Consider the following 21,209-nt stretch of genomic DNA (forward strand, 5'->3'; position numbering starts at 1 on the left):
CTTTGTCTGTATGACACACTGCACTTCTGCTGCACCTCTGGAGGCTCAATCCCCACTCAGCCCCCACTCCTCAGATACTGCCCAGGACTGAAAAAGAGGCAGCATGCCCTTTTACTTGGGTACTTTTTATAGCGATAGGACAAGGAGAAACAATTTTAAAGTAAAAGAGGGGAGGTTTAGATTAGATGTTTGGAAGAAATTATTTGCTTATAGTGTGGTGAGACCCTGACACAGGGTGCCCAGAGAAGCTGTGGCTGCCCCTGGATCCCTGGAAGTGTCCAAAGCCAGGTTGGACAGGGCTTGGAGCAATCTGGGATAGTGGGAGGTGTCCCTGCCCACAGTAGAGGAGTGGAACAAGATTATCATGAAGGCCCCTTCCAACCCAAACCATTCCATGATTTCTAGGATTCTATGAAATGGGAGTCTAAGATGATGTCCTGCCAGAACACAGCAGTGAGGTGCCTTCCCCATGGAACAGCATGGAGCTCAGCTGGGCTAGCAAAACCTCTCTGGAGGTTTGGCTCCTACCCAAAGGATGGAGCATTGGCTTATCCAGTTCCTCCAAGTCCCTGGTTTTCCTCTGGGATTTCAGTGTCCCAATTCTCAGGCTGACTCAGCCATGATTAGCTGGTGAGCTCTGCTGCTGTGACAGCCCCAGGCCTGCCTGCAGGATATGACATTAGGAAATCTCTCCCCCCCTAGGGCACACTGGTGTTCAAGGGGGTCTCAGTTCCCTCCCTGACAAGCTCAGGACAGATCAGACAGAATGTCAGAGCAACTGTGGGCAGCCATACTGAGAGCAAGTGATGAATTCGGGCATATCCACTCAACCAAACTTCTCCATGAGTTGTCCCAGAGGGCTGGGGATGTGATGAGCAGGTTGGGTGGTGCTGCAGAGAAGGAGGCAAAGGCTCATGCAGTGCTGAGGGGATGAGCTCTGTGAGGGCCTGGCTCACCCACCTGCTGAGGACACAGCTGCACACCCAAAGCACCCTGTCTGGTGGGACAGAGCTGGGGATGCCTGTTCTGACCCAGCAAGGAGGGTGCTCAAGGGCAGCACAGCTGGGCAGCAGCCCAAGGCTTCCCAAGGCCAGGGAGAGGAACCCCAGGGATGCTGCAGATGGGGAAACAGCGACAGGACTTGCATGAGAGGGTAAGGAAAGAATGTAGAAGGCTCATCAAAAGGGAACCAGGAGAGATGTCTGACAGCCCTGGGATATGAGGCTGCAGCTCTAGACAAGTTGATCCTGAGACCCCGAACCATTCCTCCCCCTACCACAGCTCACCTCAACATGAGCCATTGTTCTGATTACCCTAAAACAATAAAGAAAAGATGGGTCAGAGTGCAACCCCCTGAAAACCACAGCCCAGAGCAGTCCCTTTCATTGGCCCAACACAGCCGTGGTCACCAGGGAGTTGGGGAAGGGATTTTATAACAACAAAAGTCTCAGTGGTCACTGACATTTGCCAGATATTGGGGGTCATAATCAGTGCTTAAAGCCTGTCAGTGAGCACTGCTGTGCCAAGACTGACTCTTCACAAGCCAAGCAGATGCAGGCAAAAGGACTGATGCTGGGCTGGATTCCCTAGAAAGGACCAAGCTGGCTCTGCAGGTCCTGGCTCTGCAGCCAGAAGCTGGGCAGAGCAGATGGCATCCTCTATTTAAAGTATGATAACAGGGTCACAGAAATGTCTGCCAGCAAAAGGACTTGGATACCTTGATCTAATTATAGCTGGCATTATCAGGCTGCATTACAATTAGCAAGTCAGTGGCCAGTCTCTATTTCTGGTCTGCAACACGAGGCAGGTCGGTGTTCCAAGGAAGAAGGAGAAGGGAAGCAGGGGGAGCAGGACGGAGATACCTCACAGTGTGTTCAAATAAGCAGCACAGCTGCTTCCGAGCACTGTAGACAGGAAAGTTTTATTTGGAGGGGCTTTATATGGGAAGCCAAGGAGAGAAACACAACCCATCCCTTCAGCACAGCCTCCATCAGCCACCTGTGAGCAGCTCCTGCCCCCACACCCGCTCCTTCCCCTGATGGTGAGGGCTGTCCTCACCCTCCAGGGGAGCTCGGGGTCCCACCAGACCTGTGGGGTCCTGTGCCTCAGAGCAAATCCTGGCCCAGCTTTTCATGGAATTCTTAACGTGGGAAAAGTCCTCCCAGATCCAATCTGACCATTCCCCCAGAACTGCCAAGGCAACCACTGAGACGTGTCCCCAGGTGACACATCCACACAACTTGTAAATCCTTCTGGGGATGGTGATTCCACCCCTGCCCTGGGGCAGCCTCTTCCAATGCCTGAGCACCCTTCCAATGCCTAAGCACCCTTCTGTTTCTTCCAGCAAAGAAATTTTCCTTAACATCCAAACTTTTCTAAACTATTTAGAAGCCAAATTGAAGCAGCATCCAGGAGGGAGCCCAACCACACATCCTATTTGAGCCCCAAAGCCTATTCCCACCGGCCCTGTTCAGTGTTCAGCACCAGACCAGTCACTTAAGGACAGCTGACAGCAGCCAGAATCCCTGGAAATGGCTGGCATTTTTAGAACATCTTTTTGTTTTCTTTGAAAGCCAGAGTTTTTTTTTAAACTAAGAGCATTTGATGCAAAGTATATGATGCTAATCCCAGCAGAAGGAACCATCTGATGAGTCCCAAATTAAAATGTTCCTTTGTTTTGGCATTCAAACATTGCATTTTAATACTAATGCACAATCAGAATGGAAGGTAAATTTGCATGTCCTTCCCCTAAAAATTGTCTCTCAAAACAATAATTTTACTCATTTGCATTTTGACAATAACAACTGTCCCCTCTCTGACCAACATCTGTGCTGTGACAGAGATGCTGGGCACATGTGCCACAGCCTGGTGAGTCATCCCGCACCCCAGCATGCCTGTGCCACTGGGGAGACTGGACCTGCATCAGTATCATCTCCCCCCTGGGCAGACCCTTCCAGCTGGAAACCCACCCCCACAGGAACCATCCCAAAGGTGGGCACAGCAAGGAGACAGCAGGATGTGCTGCTGAGAGCCCAGGAGCAGGGACGTGGTTTGAAAAGGGGCTACAGGATCTTGCAAGAGGGGGATCCTGGAGACAATGTAAGACGATCAAGAAGTTTCCTCTCTCTCCAGATTCTAAGCAATATTTAGGCTGGGATCTGCACACCTGTGCCATTGTCACATTAAGATCCTGCTGTTGCCATTTGGTGTTGTAAAACAGCTGGAAAGAAGAGAAAGGTTGGGGGTGCTGCTGGCTGAGAGCTGGACCTGCCTCGGCCGTGTGCACTCAGAACCCCCCTGGGCTGGGCAGCAGGGAGGGGGGGATTCTGCCCCCTCAAGTGAGACCCCACCTGCAGAGCTGCCCCAGCCTGGAGCTGCTGCAGTGAATCCAGAGGAGGTCATGGACATGCTCCAAGGGCTGGAGCCCCCCTGCTCTGAGCCAGGCTGGCAGAGCTGGGACTGTTCAGCCCCAAGAAAAGACGGCTCCAGGGAGAGCTCAGAGCCCCTTGCAGGGCCTGAAGGGGCTCCAGGAGAGCTGGAGAGGGACTGGGGACAAGGGATGAAGGGATAGGACACAGGGAATGGCTTCCCACTGCCAGAGGACAGGGATGGATGGGATATTGGGAATTAGGAATTGTTCCCTGTGAGGGTGGGCAGGCCCTGGCACAGGGTGCCCAGAGCAGCTGTGGCTGTCCCTGGATCCCTGGCAGTGCCCAAGGCCAGGCTGGGCAGGGCTTGGAGCAGCCTGGGACAGTGGGAGGTGTCCCTGCCCATGGCAGGGGCTGGAACTGGATGGGCTTAAAGGTCCTTTTCAATGCAAACCATTGCATGGTCCTATGATTGTATGTAACAAAGATCTTTTTCTGACTCCCAACCATGAACCAGATCACTGACAGGGACCATTTCATGACTGGCACATACCAGTGTGCTTCACTCTCAAAATTAACAGTCTACTTTAAACCCAAAAATCCATCCATATACAGACAACAAATAAATAAAACCTACAAAATAACATGGTCAAAAATTCCTTTCCTTGGGCAAAATTCCCACCACTTTGCTTGTTTTTAAGAATTCTATCATTTCCCTCTGAGATTGTTTTTAATGAAGATATTTATCACTCCTTCCTGAGCAGCAGGACGGAGCACTTGGGCTCTTCCAAGCAGGCTGTGTGAGCATGATGGATTGTCCATGTGCCAAGTCAGAGGAACGTGCAGACTTGCTCCTGTCTTGCCAGGAGCCAGGTTTTCAGAATTCCCCTACTACCAATTACAGCTTTTATCCTAATTAAAAAGATAGCAGGGAAAACAAAGAAAAGGACGAAAACCAACGAATGTTTTTGTTCATGTTCCCTCAACAAGGATGAGTGAGGAGGTTCCTGAAGTGTTCATTCCTCCTGGGACCTTCCTCTCTCTCCATTCCTGCCAGCTGAGCCCACACATGGAGAGGCAGCACCACGCCGTGCTGGCAGCCCCACCGTGCTGAGCCGAGCCATGCCGAGCCGAGCCGTGCCAAGCCGAGCCTAGCCGAGCCGAGCCGTGCTGTGCCCGGCCCCGCCGTGCCGTGCCGAACCGAGCCGAGCCGTGCTGAGCCGAGCCGAGCCGTGCCGTGCTGAGCCGAGCCGAGCCGTGCCGAGCTGAGCCGAGCCGTGCCCAGCCGAGCCGAGCCGTGCCGTGCTGAGCCGAGCCGTGCTGAGCTGAGCCGTGCCGAGCCCAGCCGTGCTGAGCCGAGCCGAGCCGTGCCGTGCCGTGCTGAGCCGAGCCGAGCCGTGCTGAGCTGAGCCGAGCCGTGCCCAGCCGAGCCGAGCTGTGCCATGCCGTGCCAAGCCGAGTCGAGTCGAGCCGAGCCGTGCCCAGCCGAGTCGAGTCGAGCCGAGCCGTGCCCAGCCGAGCCGAGCCGAGCCGAGCCGTGCCCAGCCCGTGCCTGCAGCCTGCCCTCCCTGCGCAGGGACAGAGCCGGGGGCTGTGCCATTGTTTAGTCTGTGTGCAGCCCCGGCGCTGGAGCCGCCTCTTGTTTTCCATGGCCGCGCGTCCCACGGCGCTCAGGAATGGAAAACTCGTTGTTATTGTGGGCTGCCGGGAGCCGGGCCCGGCCGGGAGCGGCAGCGGGGATGTGGTGAGGGCCAGCCGGCCGCAGCCCCCATGGATCAGCTCCCGGCTGTCGCCCCCGGACCGCACCGGCCGCACCAGCGGCACCGGCGGGGACAGGAGCTGGCTGTGCCGGGAACACCGTGCTCGTGGGCCCAAGGGTGCCTGCAGGGGCTGCAGGGAGGGTGAAGCATGGAACAAGGGTGACAGAGCCCAGACCCCAGAGGCACCAGACAGCTGCTCATAAATGAACCCCTCAGCATCCCACTGGCCTCAGTGCTCAGGAACGGTACAAAGCAGGGCCAGGACATGTCCCCTTGGGTGTTGGAGCACTGGAACGGGCTGCCCAGAGGGGCTGGGGAGTCTCCTTCCCCAAATATGTTAAAAAACACACCTGGGCACGATCCCGTGTAACCTGCTGTAGGTGACACTGTGCTTTAGCAGGGATTGGACAAAATGATCTCCAGAGATGCCTTCCGACTCCAACCACTCCCCAGTCCCACAGCACACACAGCCTGACCCATGGCTCTGCTGCCTCTGCACATCTGGGTAGTTGGAGATTCTGGTGACCCCCAAGGGCACCCAATACCTCTCTGTTTCATTCACAAAGTTCCTCAAACTGGTAAAGACCTATCAAAGAAGTTAAGACCTATTAAATCCCAACCTATGGAGGATCCTGGGCAACCAAAGGGAAAAAGGAGAATGGCAAAATACCACAAGTCTGATCATGAGATGTAACACTGGTGCTCACCAGCACCAAACAGGAAAAACTCACTGAAGTACTTTAATGGTCAGAAGAAGGCGACCATAAAATGCCACTGTGTTACCACAGCCCTATTCTGCCCTCTGCGGTTCTTCTCCTGCAGAGAGTAAGTGATTATTAGGGACAGCTGGGCCCACACCACAGAGCCCACTCCATTGCCAGCACCTCCTGGTCCCAGGATGGGCTGCAGGAAGATGAAGAGCTGTGGGGGCACCTGTGGAACTTGTGCCCTAGCCCCTGGGTGGATCTGGCTGGGGGTGGAGACCCTCCAGGCCGCAGTTCCAACCACATCTGTCCATGCTAAACAAAAACATCCCTCTCTGGCTTTCCCTCAGGATTTGTGAGCATGTCAGAATTAAACCCCAGTCTCCTGGGCTCATTACACTAGTGCAGGAACCTGCATATTTTTCTCTTCTCTGTGTCCCAGTTCTTCCCAGTTCAGTGAAAATCCCTCCCCACCTTGCCCAAGGCACTTCAATACTCATGGGGATGCAGGAAGCTGCTTAGCAGCCCTTGAAATAACGGGGACCAGGAGAATGGGAAACACATCCCTACAGGCAAACCATGGCTTCTTCAAACTTCCTCTCAGTCCAAAACTTCCCTTGAAAAGGCACGACAGGGAGTTACAAAGGTCCCTCTTGCAAGAAGGGGAAAAATGCAGGAGAGAAAAGCCCTTGGCGTGCCTCCCGCGCAGCCGGCTCCGGCCCCCGCGGCTGCCATGGAGGTTTGAGGGACTTGAAGGGATTTGCGATGCAATAAAAACATTCCTGCTTGCAAAGCATGAAACCCCAAAAGTTTATGGGAAACCACTGTCTTCGGGATGTCTGCATATCTTCAGGCATCCTGGGAGCTGTAGTTCAAAGAAACCAAGAAAAAGCAAGCAGCCGATAATGATGGTTTCTGGATGGAGGTTGTGTGACTATTGGCTCCCGCACGAAAGCCTGAATTTCTGGGATGCTGAGCCCATTTCTGCAGCCAAGTGAGAGGAGAGATCCTCAGCGCCTGGGGCACGAGGGACTCCAGCCCCACAGCGAGGGAGAGTGAGAGGCACCCAGAGAAGGGCAACCCAAAAACCAGGTGCTGATGACTGAGAAGAGGAATGCGCTGCAGCAGAGGCCAAGAGGGACAGGCCAAAGCCATTTCCAGGGCTGGGAACCTGGCTGGAGCACGGCCTCACCTGTGAGCTAAAACCTCTGTGCCTCAGTTTCCCCATTAACTCTTATTATCCCCCTATTCCCAAGGGCTGCAAGGATTGGTCTTTGCTGTTTGAACACCCATGGAGAGCTGAAGTCCTCAGAAGGCAGCTGTTCACACTGCACCAACAGCATTAAATCACCTGCAGGCCCATTTCCTCTGAGCCCATGAAGGGCAGCTGTGCCAGCCAGGCTGCTGAAAGGCACTTTATTCCAACAAGAGACACCCTGCATGCAAGAGTCACCTCCCAGAAGGAGAGCCAGCAGCATGGGATGTGACACCCTCAGGGTGAGGCACTGCCCATCAGCAGAACTGCCACACCTGAAATGCCCTGGGGTGCAGGGGCAGTGGTGGGGGGACAGAGATGTGAGAGGCTGTGCATCATCCTGGACTGAGCATGGAGTGATGCAGGAGACACTTTCATTTCCAACCAAGGAATCCTGCAGCAAAGACCACAACCTGGGTGAAGCCAGGACTGGAGACATGAGTCAGGCAGGTGACCTCTCACAACCTGCTTTGTATCGTGGGCTTGGGCTTCACAGGCCAGAGCACAAGACTGCCCCGTGGCTGTGCAAGGCCCTGTGTGAGAGGGGACAACACCTGCCCACCAGGGCACTACCACACAAACCACAGGGACAAACTCACAGCATCAGCCCTGGCACCAGCTGACACACCCAACCCCAGCATGGTGTGCTCTGCTGGCTGCTGTCAGCCTGAAGGACTCAGAAGGGCTTTCTGACACTTGGAAAGCAAAGATAAACCACAGGAGAGTTTGTCCTTGGCGAAGACCTGTAGCCCTGAAGAACAAAGAAGAGGTGGAGCATTCACACAGGCAATAGCAGCACGGATGCTATTCCATGGATGTTCTCCAGCTTCAGCATCATCCTGCTCCAGAGCAGAGTATCTTGCACATTGTTGCCAAAACCCCACATTGGTGCTCACCAGACACTGCCCATGGGATGGGAACACCACACAAGGCACGTCCCCAGGACACAGCACTCTTCTCACCTCACTGTCACTCCATCCAGGCTGTCACACTGCACCAACTGCTGGGCCTTCAACTCCTCAGCACCACTCTGGTGTGACGAGGCAGCAGGTCCACACGACACTGCAGCCCAGAGCTGAGTTTCTGGAGGTTATGCAGACAGACACCTTGGCTTTGCAAAGCTGAGCCCTCTGCTCTGGAGAAGAGTGGCTAGAATGTTTCTGGGCCAGCTATGCCTTCACAGGCAGTAGAAAGGGCACCCTGAAATGGTCAAGGCCAGGGCAAGGTAAGCTGAAGACCTACCAAGGTTTAGGACATCATGCTGGTGCCTCTTCCTTCCTTTTCCTTGACTGCCAAACTCACACAGCAATCCTGATTTCTCCTGAAACTAAATCCAGTCTGATGGAAACCACGCAGTGGACACAGCCAGCTCCCTGCTTTGAGGCTCCCAAACTCCAGGAGATACCCAGAGGCCATGGTGTGAATGCCAGCACCTGCTCCACCTCTCCCAAGGCAGGAGTTCTGCACTGGTTGTCCCTGCTCACTTCAAACCTCAGTTTGGAGCCCTTGTTCTGTACCTCAGAGCTGGTAAAACCCAGCTGAGGAAGATGGTGGGACCTTCAGCAGCAGAGCAGATGCTCAGAAACCAGGACTACCTTGCAGACAAGCCCAGCCAAAGCACGGCATGTGCCTCTTGCACTGCAGGTCTTCTCCTGCACTGCCTGACCCTGACAGAGCCTTTTCATGGCACCACAAGCCTCAGGAATGGACATCTTCAAAGCAGAACCTCAGGAAGTGAAGAGAGGAGCAGGAAGCTCCTGGTGTTACGGGCCACTGCAGAAAGGAAAAGCAACCATCTGGGTTCTGAGCACCTCTCAGCAGCTGGAGGAACACACAGGCACTGCTGTGGTTTGGACAGGTTGGTTCAATGCCCCCCAACAGGTACCCTGGGCCTTCTGCAGTCATTTCCCTTTGAATTAACGCCGCTCTTCAGATGTGACTGACAATGCTGACGTCTGGCTATTATACCAGGAGTCGTTCCCACAGCTCCTGTACCTTTTTCCAAAAGAGCCAAAGCAGCAAAGGGTTATTAACCAGGGAGACAGCGAGCACAGGGAAGGAACGTGCTGTTCTTTGACAGGAACTGTGCTAATGAACGTTATAAAATTAAAGATCAGGAAAACCTCAATGACAACTTCAGCCCTAGAAAAGCTGCCATTCAACCCCAAGGAAAACAGCCAAGAATGAAGAAAGTTCACTGTGGATTCTGGGTCCACATTCCAGAACTTTCTCCTCCAGCACCAGGTTATTCCATTAAAGCAGAGTCTGGCTTTAGGCTCATCACAGAGGACCTCTGCTAATTCTGGGTATGATTTCAGCCAGCCACCACCCTATCCTGATGGAAAGCAGTTAGGTGATAGCTGAACCAGGACTTTGCAAGCCACCAAGAACACCATGCAGACACAGATCCCTGTCCTTTCTTTCAGCACATTCCTTGGGGATGAGTGGCCCTGGTGTCCTCTCTCCTCACACTCCCTTGGAGCTGGTTAATCCACAGAGAAGAAGCGGAGCTGCCACACCAGGATGTTTGTGGCCTTGCAAGTGGCTTTCAGGTTTGCTTGAATGGTTTGCTTGGAAACTTAAGTGGTTTTTCAGGCTTCATCTCCTTGGCCACTGCAGGGACTGCTTTAACAGGAGCAAGTCCAATGAAACCCTTCAGCATGTGCTCATCTCCCAGGTAGGAGCAGCCTGTGGAGATCAGTGCTCCAGAAAAACACTTTCCTGGATGTCATGGAGATGCCACCACCAAAGCCCTACCTGAGTAAGGGCTCCCAGGGCTGCCTCTCCCCAGGAAAAACAGCAAACCTATTTTGAGTATCAACCTATACTTTAGGCATTTCAAAACAAGCACAACTCACTCTGCTCTACAAAATAACAAAAATCCTGGAAAAAACAGAGCACAAATTGTGCGTTCACACAGGCCCCACCAAGCGTCAACCCAGGGTGAGCAGAAGCAGCTGAGTCCAAAGAGAGTCACATTTTCGAGGGAACATTAATGCAGCCCTGGAGCTGGTGCTGACAGGTGAGCTCCGGGCTCCTGGCTGTGCTGGGCTCAGTGGGAGACGGGGCTGGAGCCCCGTGGGATGGAAGCTCTAAATCAGGAATGCAAACATTGCCCCCCTGCTCAGCAGAAGGCTACACTCAAAGTGAGCCCTTGTCTGGGACAGTCAGCGGTCGAAGCGGGGCGCTAACAACAGCTCTGCCAGAGTCCAAAATATACCCGCAACTTGTTTGGAATTACTTTGTGCTTTAAAATATGCTGAAAAATTTCCATCCAGCCTGGCTGTGGAGCTGCAGGAGGAGCCTGGGGTTTGTTTCCACATACAGTGATGCTGATCTGAATTCCTCCCCATGGGTAGTGAAAAGAGAGAACTCTCGGGGAGGGCAGTGCTGAGAGGAGACAGGGACAAGGAGCCACCCAGGGTGCCCTGGCAGTGATTTTGGGTGGGGACAGCACAGTACCCACAGCAGTGGCTGTATGGGGGAGTGAAGCACCCCATGGACACGTCAAGCTGAGCTAAAGCACAGAGGGGGATTTGCTCCCTGAGAGGGCAGCACAGCCCCCGCCGGCGCTGGAACCTCTCGCTTGTGGCTCAAGTCAAGGCAGATCCATTACAAACAAACCTGTGGGAGGGAGAGGCAAAGAAAGAATCCCTCGAGGAATCTGCAAGGCACTGGAGGAGCTAAAAATAACCACCACCAACAAATCAATCTAGAAACAGAAAGCTAAAATCCCTTATAGTAGAGGGTTGCCAGGTGGAGGAGGGAGGTGCCTGGCATCCTGTGCCCTGGCTCTGCCCACCAAGGATCCTGCAGGGAGTGGGGGCACAGGAATGTGGGACTGAGGGGGCATTGCTGCCTCTGCCTCCAACACACACCAGCTCCCATATAGGGAAGTGTGGCATTGTTTCCCTGTTGTTTCTTACCTTTGTGGTTTCAGATTGTCTCTCAAGATGGGCCAGCTGACTCCAAGGAACCAAGGTACTTCAGCGAAACTGCCCAATCCCTCCTCCACTCCATTCCAAGCTCCAGAAATGGAGGAGCCAAATCTTGTGTCCTTTCCAGTTCTGGCCACCATCTTTCCCACATCCCTCTGGTAAGATCAGTCTGATCTTAGGACTCATCTCTGTATTTATCAGTGCTCGGGTCTGACATTTCCCCCCACCCCAGACCCCTCCAAGAATGAATATCCCAATCCAGGCCTTCCGCCCCTGAACATGTGCTATCACAGACAGAAACCTCAGAATGCAGGTCACCACCATCTCACAACTGTAAAGTAACAGAAACACTCTTGGAAAGTGCATAAAGGACTCTGGATGGCAACTCAATTGCAATGTGAAATTCAAATGTGAATTCTAGGAGTTCACAGAAGAATCTGTGAAGTCCTAAAGAAGAATCTGTCCTGGATGTGGTAAGTCAGCAGGGTGGAGGAGCCCTGGCTTTTGTTCACCAGGCACACAAGAGAATTCCCAGCTTGCTGGAAGGTCCCAGCACACGGGCAGAGAGCTGCTCCTGTCCTCCACATCCCCAAGGCCAGCAGGGAAGAATGCATCCCAGGGGGATTGGGAGAGCCCCCCATGCTCGTGCCATCCCCACCCCCAGGCTGCCATCTACACACCGTGACATGTCCAGAGCCAAGCAGAGCTGTGCCATGGGGGCTGCACCCATCCCTGTCTGTACCCACCCCAGCCCTGGCACAGCCCCCCTGGATCAGAAGGGCAGAACTGGAGGGACATGAGGCAAGGACAGGCCACCCAGGAGCAGGGACAGGAGGTAATTCGATGTGTTGCCCATGCCTCCCCCAGCACGGCTCAGCTCGGGTAACGAGCGCTGCAGGAAAGGGGACGCTGCTCTCCTGACACGATACACGCTGCTAATCCCACGGCTTTATCTGTCACTTTATCTGTCACTTTATCTGTCACTTCCGCGCCGGCTGCGGGACCCAGCCCCATCCTGCCTGGCTCCCGGGGCGCTCCCTGCCTGCCTCCCCCATCCCTGCTCCTCGCTCCCTCCTTTGCTTTAAAACCTCCAGGAGGGGAAAAGGGTGTTGACAGGGTGTTTGTTAAATCAGATGAGCTGGGAATGAGTGGGAGACTCACCAGGCAGTGCTCCCAGCTCTCCTGCCACAAGGTCCTTTCCTGGGCTGGGAGGGGAGAACGGGACCCGAGCAGGGCTGGGGACTCGCCCGTGGGGTCGATGCTGACACAGGGCACCCCTGCAGCAGGTTTAGCACTGGGCAAGGAACTGTGGAAACACAGGAGCAAAATTCCCAGTGGCCACCAGCCCCTCCTGGGTGCTTCCCTGTCCTGCTGCTCCCTGCAGGGACCCCCACATCCCTCACATCCCCAGCCTCCAGGGACCAGCAGCTGGCCCTGACATTCCCACCCAGCACCTCCTCTCTGGCTGTGAAGCAAGGGCCCTGGGCATGCCTGGAGGGATCTACCCAGGGACACAGACCCCAGCCCGGGGGTCCCCATGGCAGCACCCGCCGGGGCCAGGGCCAGCTCCCTGCCCAGGAGCCCCAGAGCAGATAACTGCACTGTGCAAGTGCTGGGGCATGCAGCTCGGCAATAGCCCAGCTCTCCAGCTCAGGAATGTCCAAATAAATACAGAAATACATAAAAAGGCCATAAATAAGGTTGCCTGAGATGACTGTTTGTCTCCCGCCTGGCCAGGACCCCTGCTCCCCCGCTGCTGTTTGCCTTGGCAGATGACAGCTGGGTAATTTGTTTCCATTGCAATGAAGTCCCAATTAACTGGAATAAACTTTTTACACTAAGTGTGTTTGTTTAACAAACTGGCTCTTTCAGAGCCTCACCGAGACCTGATTGATGCATTTGAGGGGAGTGGAAACATGCTGGGTGCTTGGACATTAAAGCTGCAGTGTCTGAGCAGGCTGGGGCTGAAAGGGCTCTCTCTGTGTTTGGGAAATCAAAACTGACACCTCTGATGTCTGGACTGGGATAGGGATTTCAGCGTGGCCTTTGTGTACAAATATTGACAGTTTCTCATTTGCTGGGGCTGACAGCCCCTCCCGTGTCCCCGTGGGGCTGGGCATTGCCCCACTCTGCTGGGAGAAGGTGGGATCCACCACTGCTGGGATGCACGTGGTCCCTCCTGGGGACAGCACTGGGGGCTCCAGCCAGCCATCAAAATCCCGAAGAAAGGTGGGATTGACTCCACAGGGCACTCTCAATGAGGCAGAGCCAATGTCTGCAGAAGCAGCCACGCTCCTCCTCCCAGCATTCTGACATCAGCTCCATGGCTCATGGAGCCATTGATTCACAGCAGCAAAGCCAAGATGGTGAGAGACCAGTCTGAGATGGCTGGAAACTGCTCGGGAGTCTGAGTCTGCTTTCTGGTTCACTCCAGAGTTTTCAGCAACACCCTCCAGAGCTGAGGCGAGGTGAGAGAACAGAGAAACATGATAAAAGCCCAGAAGCAGAGTCCTCAGAACCATTCAGCTGGGATGGAAATGGCAAAGCCAAGTGGACAAACTGCACAACAGGGGTCTGGCACAACTGGGGGCCAAGGCAGGCAGTGAAGATGCTGTGCAGGCAGAGGGACTGCCTGGACACATCTGGAGGCTGCAGCTCTGGTGCTGTGCCTCCTTTGGGAGCATGGCTGCTGGGAGCACCCTCAGGACAGCAAAACCAAGCCCCACATCTGCCAGGAGGTGGCCTAGGATGGAGAGGGACAACAGAGGAACACCGTGGGGAAAAGATGACCCAACCAACCCTGGCAGGGGTGCCAGAGGCAGGCACCAAGCACCACTGCTGGCTCTGGTGGGATGTCCCAGGAGGAGGGAAAAGCCATGGCACAGCTCCATGGCAGAGGCCACACCAGGACCAGCCCCACGCTGGAGCTGTGTTCCAGCTGCCTGCTGAGACACTGCATGAATAAGCACTTCTGGAAAACAAAGCACTTCTGACATCCAAGGGGACAATGAGAACAGCTGAGCTTTCCCTCCCTGGGTGCTTTTTCCTTCCTACCTCAAACTGCAAAGGAAAATCTCCAACAGATCCTGCTTGAGAACTGTCAGCTCCAGAGGTGTTCTTGAAGCATTCACTGGGAAGGTTTTTCTATTTCAAATCTAAAAATGGGAATTTGCAGGTCCCAGAGCTCCTTTCTTCTGCAAGCAACACACATATTTCCATTTGCTGTCGGGCAAGGTGGTCTGGGGGTTGAGCTGATCTCCCACAATCCATCAGTAAAATGCTCCAAAGTCTGCCTGAAGTCAGCCTGCCAGGACTGTCCACAGCTTGATTCAGTCAAGTCTTTAATTTAGGTGTAAATACAATTATTCATTGTTCCATGCCCTGGTACAGGGTGCCCAGAGCAGCTGTGGCTGCCCCTGGATCCCTGGCAGTGTCCAAGGCCAGGCTGGACAGGGCTCGGAGCAGCCTGGGACAGTGGAAGGTGTCCCTGCCATGGCAGGGGCTGGAACAAGATGAGCTTTAAGGTCCCTTCCAACCCAAACCATTCTGGGATTCCATGATTCTTCAGTGATTCTTATCAGCTCATCCTACATTCAGGATGTATTGAAGCCACCAGAGGCAGCACCGATGGCAGAGCTCTGCACTGTCTGCCCAGGCTCCCTGTGCAGTCCATGGGGAGGTAAGAATTCATTTCCCCATAAATTAGATGGAATGCTGGTCGTGATGCCCTTTCACATGATGTCCTAAGCCTCAAGAGACAAATAAGGACCCTCACCCTTATCCCTTCCCACTGCACAGCCACACCACCCTAAATGCTGTGTCTGCCAATGCCAGAAAGCTGCAGGAAAGCTGAAATCCTTGGATCACCCTCCATGCACACGGCTCTGTCAGGATGCAGGACAGACAGCGCCTTCCCTCCTGTCACACCCTTAGTGACACTTTTCCCTGAGCAGATCAGCACTGTTCCCATGGCCCCTGCAGGCTGCCCAGCACAGCCCAGTCCTGCCTGATGATCCCTCCCAGAGGAAGAGCTCCAGGACCCAGCTGATTGCTCACACAACCTGAGACTGCCCCTGGATCAATGGAAGTGCTCCAAAAATGGGGTTTGGAGATACCTGGGACAGTGGAAGGTGTCCCTGCCCATGGCAGAGGGGTAGAACTAGATGATCCTTAAGGTCCCTTCCAGCACAAACCCTTGTGTGATTCTCCAGTGCCACAGCCCAGCTGTCAGTGTGGCCCTGCAGGTGGGAGCACGGAGAGAAAATACCACAATGGTATTTGAATAAAAACCCAGATTAATCTGAGGCTGTTCCAAGCAACTGTATCAGAGCCCTGCTCGTGCTGTGCTGAGAGACAAAGCTCTTGAGATGATGTGAGGCAGCAAGGTGGAGAAGGGAAAATGAGGAAAGGGCAATTTTCCCTCACGAGCAGAAACTGAAGGCACTCAACATTCCTGGAGCTGCTGAACGTGATGGCAGTGCCTGCGTGGGAGGGTGCCAAGGAGTGAAGAGGAGGGCACTGCACACTTACACTACACACCATTATATGCTTTTCTTTGGAATTACAGATCTTTTAGCAGTTGGTGCTTGAATAAACACATATTTACCTTCTCACCAAGGACTGGGGCGAGGCACAGCACATCATACCTAAGCCAGCTGCAGGAGCTCAGCCTGAAAGGCATGTTCCCAATGGATAAGAAATAATGTGTTAGCATACTGGGAGACTCTCAGAGCCAGCAGTAAAATCATGGGGAGGCTTTGGGTTCCATCTACTCCAACCTCCTGCCATAGAGTGCAGAATAGAGTGGTCCATACGAATAAAATATTACAATATATAGGAAAATTATTAGGGAAACTAAAGAAAGGGAAAATGTGTGGTTGGACATGGAAAATCTGCTATTGAGGGCCAAACAAAGGCTAGCAATAGGTCTGGTTTTAAGGATCACTGGGGCTACTTTAAAGTAGAGTCTGTAGGACTGCTCAAATTATGCAGAAAAGGAAAACATAGTCCATATTTATTCAGTGTTTGGAAAAAAAATGTGAGTAAACTGATTCCTAGGAGAGATGAAGCTCTCCTGAATCATTAGCATCCATGTGTATCAAATGTGGCTGAATAGCACCAAGCAGCCAGCACAGCCAACACATACCCAAAAGCTGGAGAGAGGTTTTTGGCCTCTGCTGCTTGTTTTGAGCCAAGTTCAGGTTACCACATCCAGATGGACATGGCTCCTTCCCCCCAACATTCCCACCTGGCAGTAAGGGTGACCTAGTTACCAACCAAACAGTCAGCCCGATATAGGACCCAGAAGGCAGGGCTCATCTGGAATTTAATTAAGAAATTATTAAAGGATGTAATTTCTAATTAAAGTCAGTCGGTGTGTCTTGGTGGAAGAGATCTTGTCCAATGAGCCTGATGTCACTCTGTAATGAACCCTGGCTGGCAGGAAAGGCCCTGAGCCCCTCCCAGCTGCACAGGCAGAGCTCTCAGTGCTCCCTGACACTCTCAGTTCAGAAGATGGGGCTGTGCAGCCCTAATCAAGCATTTTAAATAGATTTAGAGGCGGCTGACAGGTCTCACACAGGAGGTGTCAATGGGGAATCGTTAGCCAGGCTCCACAGGGAACACACCAGTCAATATTTCCATTGATGATCACATGGAAATACAAAATCCTCTCTCAAAAAATTAGCAGGTGACAGGAAGATTGATGGAATGGTAAATATTGATGAGGAGAGAGGGAAATGCCTGCTAATCCTGAGCCCATTCAAACACTGTACATGGTAATGCAGCCCAGCCTGGGATAACACAGCTTCGGAGAGGGATTTCAGGCCGTATTTCTGAACAGGGACTGGATCCCAGACAAGAGGGAGCCTCCAGAAAGGGTCAGGGGTCACCACGGGTGAGCAGCCCAGCACAAGGCTCTAATGTGATGCTGTGGTGAAAAAAGCTGATGCAGTTCTTAGGGGAGAGCAGGAGAGCTGCACATACTGCACTGCTGGGACTGCCACTGCCACTCCTGCAATTAAGGTGTCCATGTTTAAAGGGGACATTAAAACAGCAGAGCCTGGAGGGATGAGTCACAAAATTGATCTGGTGGCTGGTCAAAACACCATGCTGTAAAAGATTTGAGCTATATTGAGTTTATTGATAAAAATCTGCCACCCATCAAAAAACAGAGTGGTGCCAACTACTTTTATCAGTGAGAGGTGCCAGGAGGCAGGGACTGGGAAGTAGAGCCCAGCGAATTCTAGTGAGTTTTGGGTCAGGATTAGATACATCTCAGGGATGCTCAGAGAATTGGGTAACACTCAGAAGGCAACCAAAACCTCTGCAGGAGCTTGTGGGTAATTCATATCCCTGCAGCACATGGGAGGCCAAAGGAGTGATCTAATAGACCTAAATCCCACCCAAATGAGTCCCAGCAGACAGCTGGAGCTCCAGGGCTGACTCCTGCTATGCACAGGATAAAGGCTCAGGAGGGCTGTTTGGTGACTTTAAACTGACAGAGAGCAGGTTTGGAGTAAATGCTATGAAGGAATTGCCCCCTGTGAGGGTGGGCAGGCCCTGGCACAGGTTGCCCAGAGCAGCTGTGGCTGCCCCTGGATCCCTGGAAATGTCCAAGGCCAGGCTGGACAGGGCTTGGAGCAGCCTGGGACAGTGGAAGGTGTCCCTGCCCATGGCACGGGGTGGGACTAGATGAGTTTTCAAGTTCCTTCCAACCCAAACCATTCTGGGATCCTTTGAGATAGTCCTGGCCTTGGAGCCATGGGGAGCTGTGGGGGCACTGAACTCTTCAAAGTAGAAATTCTGAGCTACAAGTCCAGCTACCTTGGAGGAGTCCCCATCAAGTCTTGTGCCAGAAGCAAAGCATGAGGGAAAGGATCCCTGTGTCTTGGAGAAAGCCCAGCAGGGATTGCTGGCAGCAGCTCAGGAAACTCCTCTCCCCACTTGTCCCTTCTGCACCCGGCTGTCTTTGGGACCGATGGCTGCTGTGGGTGGCAGCAGCACCTCCCATGGCTAAAGCATCTCTGTGTTGACTCACTGCAGCAAACAGTTTGCTCTATTGCTTAGGGGAGAAAGCAGGCTTGGTTATTTGTTAAAAATGCCCATCTTCCTACGCTCAATTCCCTTTCCATGATTAATGCCAGGCGCTGCAGTCGTGGCAGGGCTGCAGCTGGTGCTTAGGTGGCTCCTGTGCCAGCCTGAGTGCTGAGCTGGCAGCATCATCCTCCCAGCAGCAGAGGGGAAGGCAGCCCCAGGCTCAGGGCAGCAGGGCAGGCAGGTGCCACCCTCATGTCCCCACCAGTGGCCCTTGGAGCCCCAGTGCTCACTCTGCTCCCTCCTTCTGGAAAAAGCAGCAAGGAGAGGGACCTCATGGTGAGCAAGGAGTCTTGTGCTGCCCAGAGGCTGTGCAGGGGGACAAGGGCTGAGCCCCAATCCCTGCTGGCATTTCAAAGGGACAGAATCCCCTCAGGGAAGTGCACAGGGCAGGGGAACACATGCCCTTCAGCTGAGACAACAGGAAGCAGCACAGAAAGACTTTGAGTCCTTGTGTGGCAGTGCTGGAGACAGGGAATCAGGCCCAGGCAGGTTTTTAATTGGAATGGAATTGAAATTACAGGGGGGACAAAATTCAACCCTGCTTTGGTGTAAAGAAAGGGCTGGGGGATCAGGGAAAAAAGCCCTGCAAGTTTCTATGACAACTGCCACAGTAAGAGCCTACACTGCAACCTCACTTAACACATTAAAAGCTGCAGAGAAACAATGGAACCCTAAACTATTTTATACCAGGTGCAGGAGGGCCATTCCCAGGGGAGAGCAGGCACAGGGCCTTGGTCCAGTTCTCCCATGGCCTGTGTATCCAGTGCAGGCTGAAATGAGTTCAGCCAGCCCCAGAAACTCTTCCTCCTGTCCCCTGCTCTCCAGGGACCACTAAAACCAAATCCTTGTCCAAACCTTTCTTGGGCCAACATATTTAATTCTGGTTATCAAGGGTCCTGATGTCATCCAGGGTATCTGTGTCCTGAAAAGCCATGGATCCAGAATAGTTTGGGTTTGAAGGGACTTTAAAGCTCATCTCATTCCAAGCCCCTGCCATGGCAGGGACACCTTCCACTGTCCCAGGCTGCTCCAAGCCCTGCCCAGCCTGGCCTTGGGCACTGCCAGGGACCCAGGGGCAACCACAGCTGCTCTGGGCAAAGTGTGCCAGGGCCTCAGCACCCTCACAGGGAAGAATTTCTTCCCAATACCAAATTTAAATCTCTTCTCTTTTACTTTAAAATCATTCCTCTTTGTCCTATCGGTCTCTGCCCATGTAAACAAGACACTCTCCCTCTCTTTAATAAGCTCCTTTAACTACTGGAAGACTGAAATGAGGTGCCACTGAAGCCTTTTCTTCTCCAGGTGAACACCCTCAGCTCTCCCAGCCTGGCTCCAGAGCAGAGGGCCCAGCCCTGGAAGCATCTTTATGGCCTCCTCTGGGCCCATTCTGTGTGCAGAGCATCCCACCATGATCCTCCAGGCCCACAGGGCACAGGAGCCCAGGGCAGGCACTCTCTCCCAAGAAGCAGCAAAAGGGAAATGAGTAAGAGCAGTGTTCATCCAGACTTCACCAGAGCCACAGTCCTCAGCAGGGCCTCCCATGCACACCATGCAGTGCTGCCCTCCCTCCCATGCACACCATGCAGTGCTGCCCTCCCTCCCATGCACACCATGCAGTGCTGCTCTCCCTCTCTCCCATGCACACCATGCAGTGCTGCTCTCCCTCCCTCCCATGCACACCATGCAGTGCTGCCCTCCCTCCCATGCACACCATGCAGTGCTGCTCTCCCTCTCTCCCATGCACACCATGCAGTGCTGCTCTCCCTCCCTCCCATGCACACCATGCAGTGCTGCCCTCCCTCCCATGCACACCATGCAGTGCTGCCCTCCCTCCCATGCACACCATGCAGTGCTGCCCTCCCTCCCATGCACACCATGCAGTGCTGCCCTGCCAGGCTGCAGTGGGCAGGGGACCAGAGCAGGACAGCCAGGCCTTTCACAGGGGGCCCTGCCCTCATCCCCGGGTACAAATTGGTACCAGACCAGCGCCCCAAGCAAACATCAGTGTTGGCCTGGGCAGGGGGCCCAGAGGGCACAGTGCACAGCAGCAGGGTGATGGCTCCTCCATGCCTGAGCTCCTGTGGGATCCCTGCCAGCACTGCTCCTCCTCACTGCTGTCCCAACTCCCTCCACAGCCCAGAGGAACAGCCTGGACCTGCCTGTTCTGAACTGGCAGGAGATCAGCTGAACTCCTGCACCCACTGCAAATGTCCAGAGCAACCCTCTGCCATGCCATGAGATACCCCTCAATTCATTCCCACTTCTGCTAATCCCCAGCTCCCTGCTGCTTCCCACTGCTCATTCCTGCTTCTCCTAACTCCCTGCTCCCAGGCTGCTCAGGGTCAGCCCTGCGCTCCCTTCCCAGACTGGCATTTGTTAAATGACTACATTTCTTCAAAGTGCCTTTCCAGGATTCCCTTCCTTTCTCTGCACTCTGAAGTATTAAAGCCTCTCCACCTGCCTGAAGCTCAGACTGAATCCACTGGCCAAACTCCAGGGGGAATATTTTATAAGTTTGCTATACAGTTTCAATGGCTCAGCCCCACTGCCAGGATACCCCAAACCAGCACCAGAATCTTCTTTAAATAAGTTGTGTGTAAAACTCCTTGACTCTCCAGAGATCTGCCTTGGACAGGATTTGGGGTTGGAAGTGAGGACACCATGTTGATGATTCCCTTCTGGAGGGCTACCCTCCCCTTCAGCCTCCAACCTGCACCCACCCAAAGAGCACCCACCCCACAGACCCCAGCATTTCTCTTTCACCCTCCACAGCTCTGCCATTCCACTGCCACCAGAGATGTTGGTGATGGTGTTTCATCCTTTCCTACAACCAAAGCTGGGAGCATTCTCCAAACCTGTGCAGGTGGTTTTGGGACAGTTTCTTACATCACTGAGTATCCCCATGAGTATCCTTTATGGAGAGGTGGTCTTGGCATTGCTTCTCCTGCCCCACAGCTCCCTGGTGTCACTGGCACTATCTCTTTCTCTCCACTTCCCATCAGTGTCCTCCTCCCTCTGCTCAGCACTTGGAACCTGAGCTCCCAGCTGAACAACTCTCAGCCACCACAGAAGAAGTCAAACACTGC

The 21,209-nt window shown here is 53.7% G+C and overlaps 1 protein-coding gene across 5 annotated transcripts in view; it reads right to left on the minus strand.

Annotated features, from left to right (window-relative positions):
• LOC136563496 (ankyrin repeat and fibronectin type-III domain-containing protein 1-like) overlaps positions 1–21,209 on the minus strand; it is a 239,083-nt gene that overhangs the window by 47,243 nt on the left and 170,631 nt on the right. The gene's annotated exons all lie outside the window — the stretch shown is intronic.

Source organism: Molothrus aeneus, chromosome 16, assembly GCF_037042795.1.
Source record: "Molothrus aeneus isolate 106 chromosome 16, BPBGC_Maene_1.0, whole genome shotgun sequence".
Taxonomy (NCBI): domain Eukaryota; kingdom Metazoa; phylum Chordata; class Aves; order Passeriformes; family Icteridae; genus Molothrus; species Molothrus aeneus.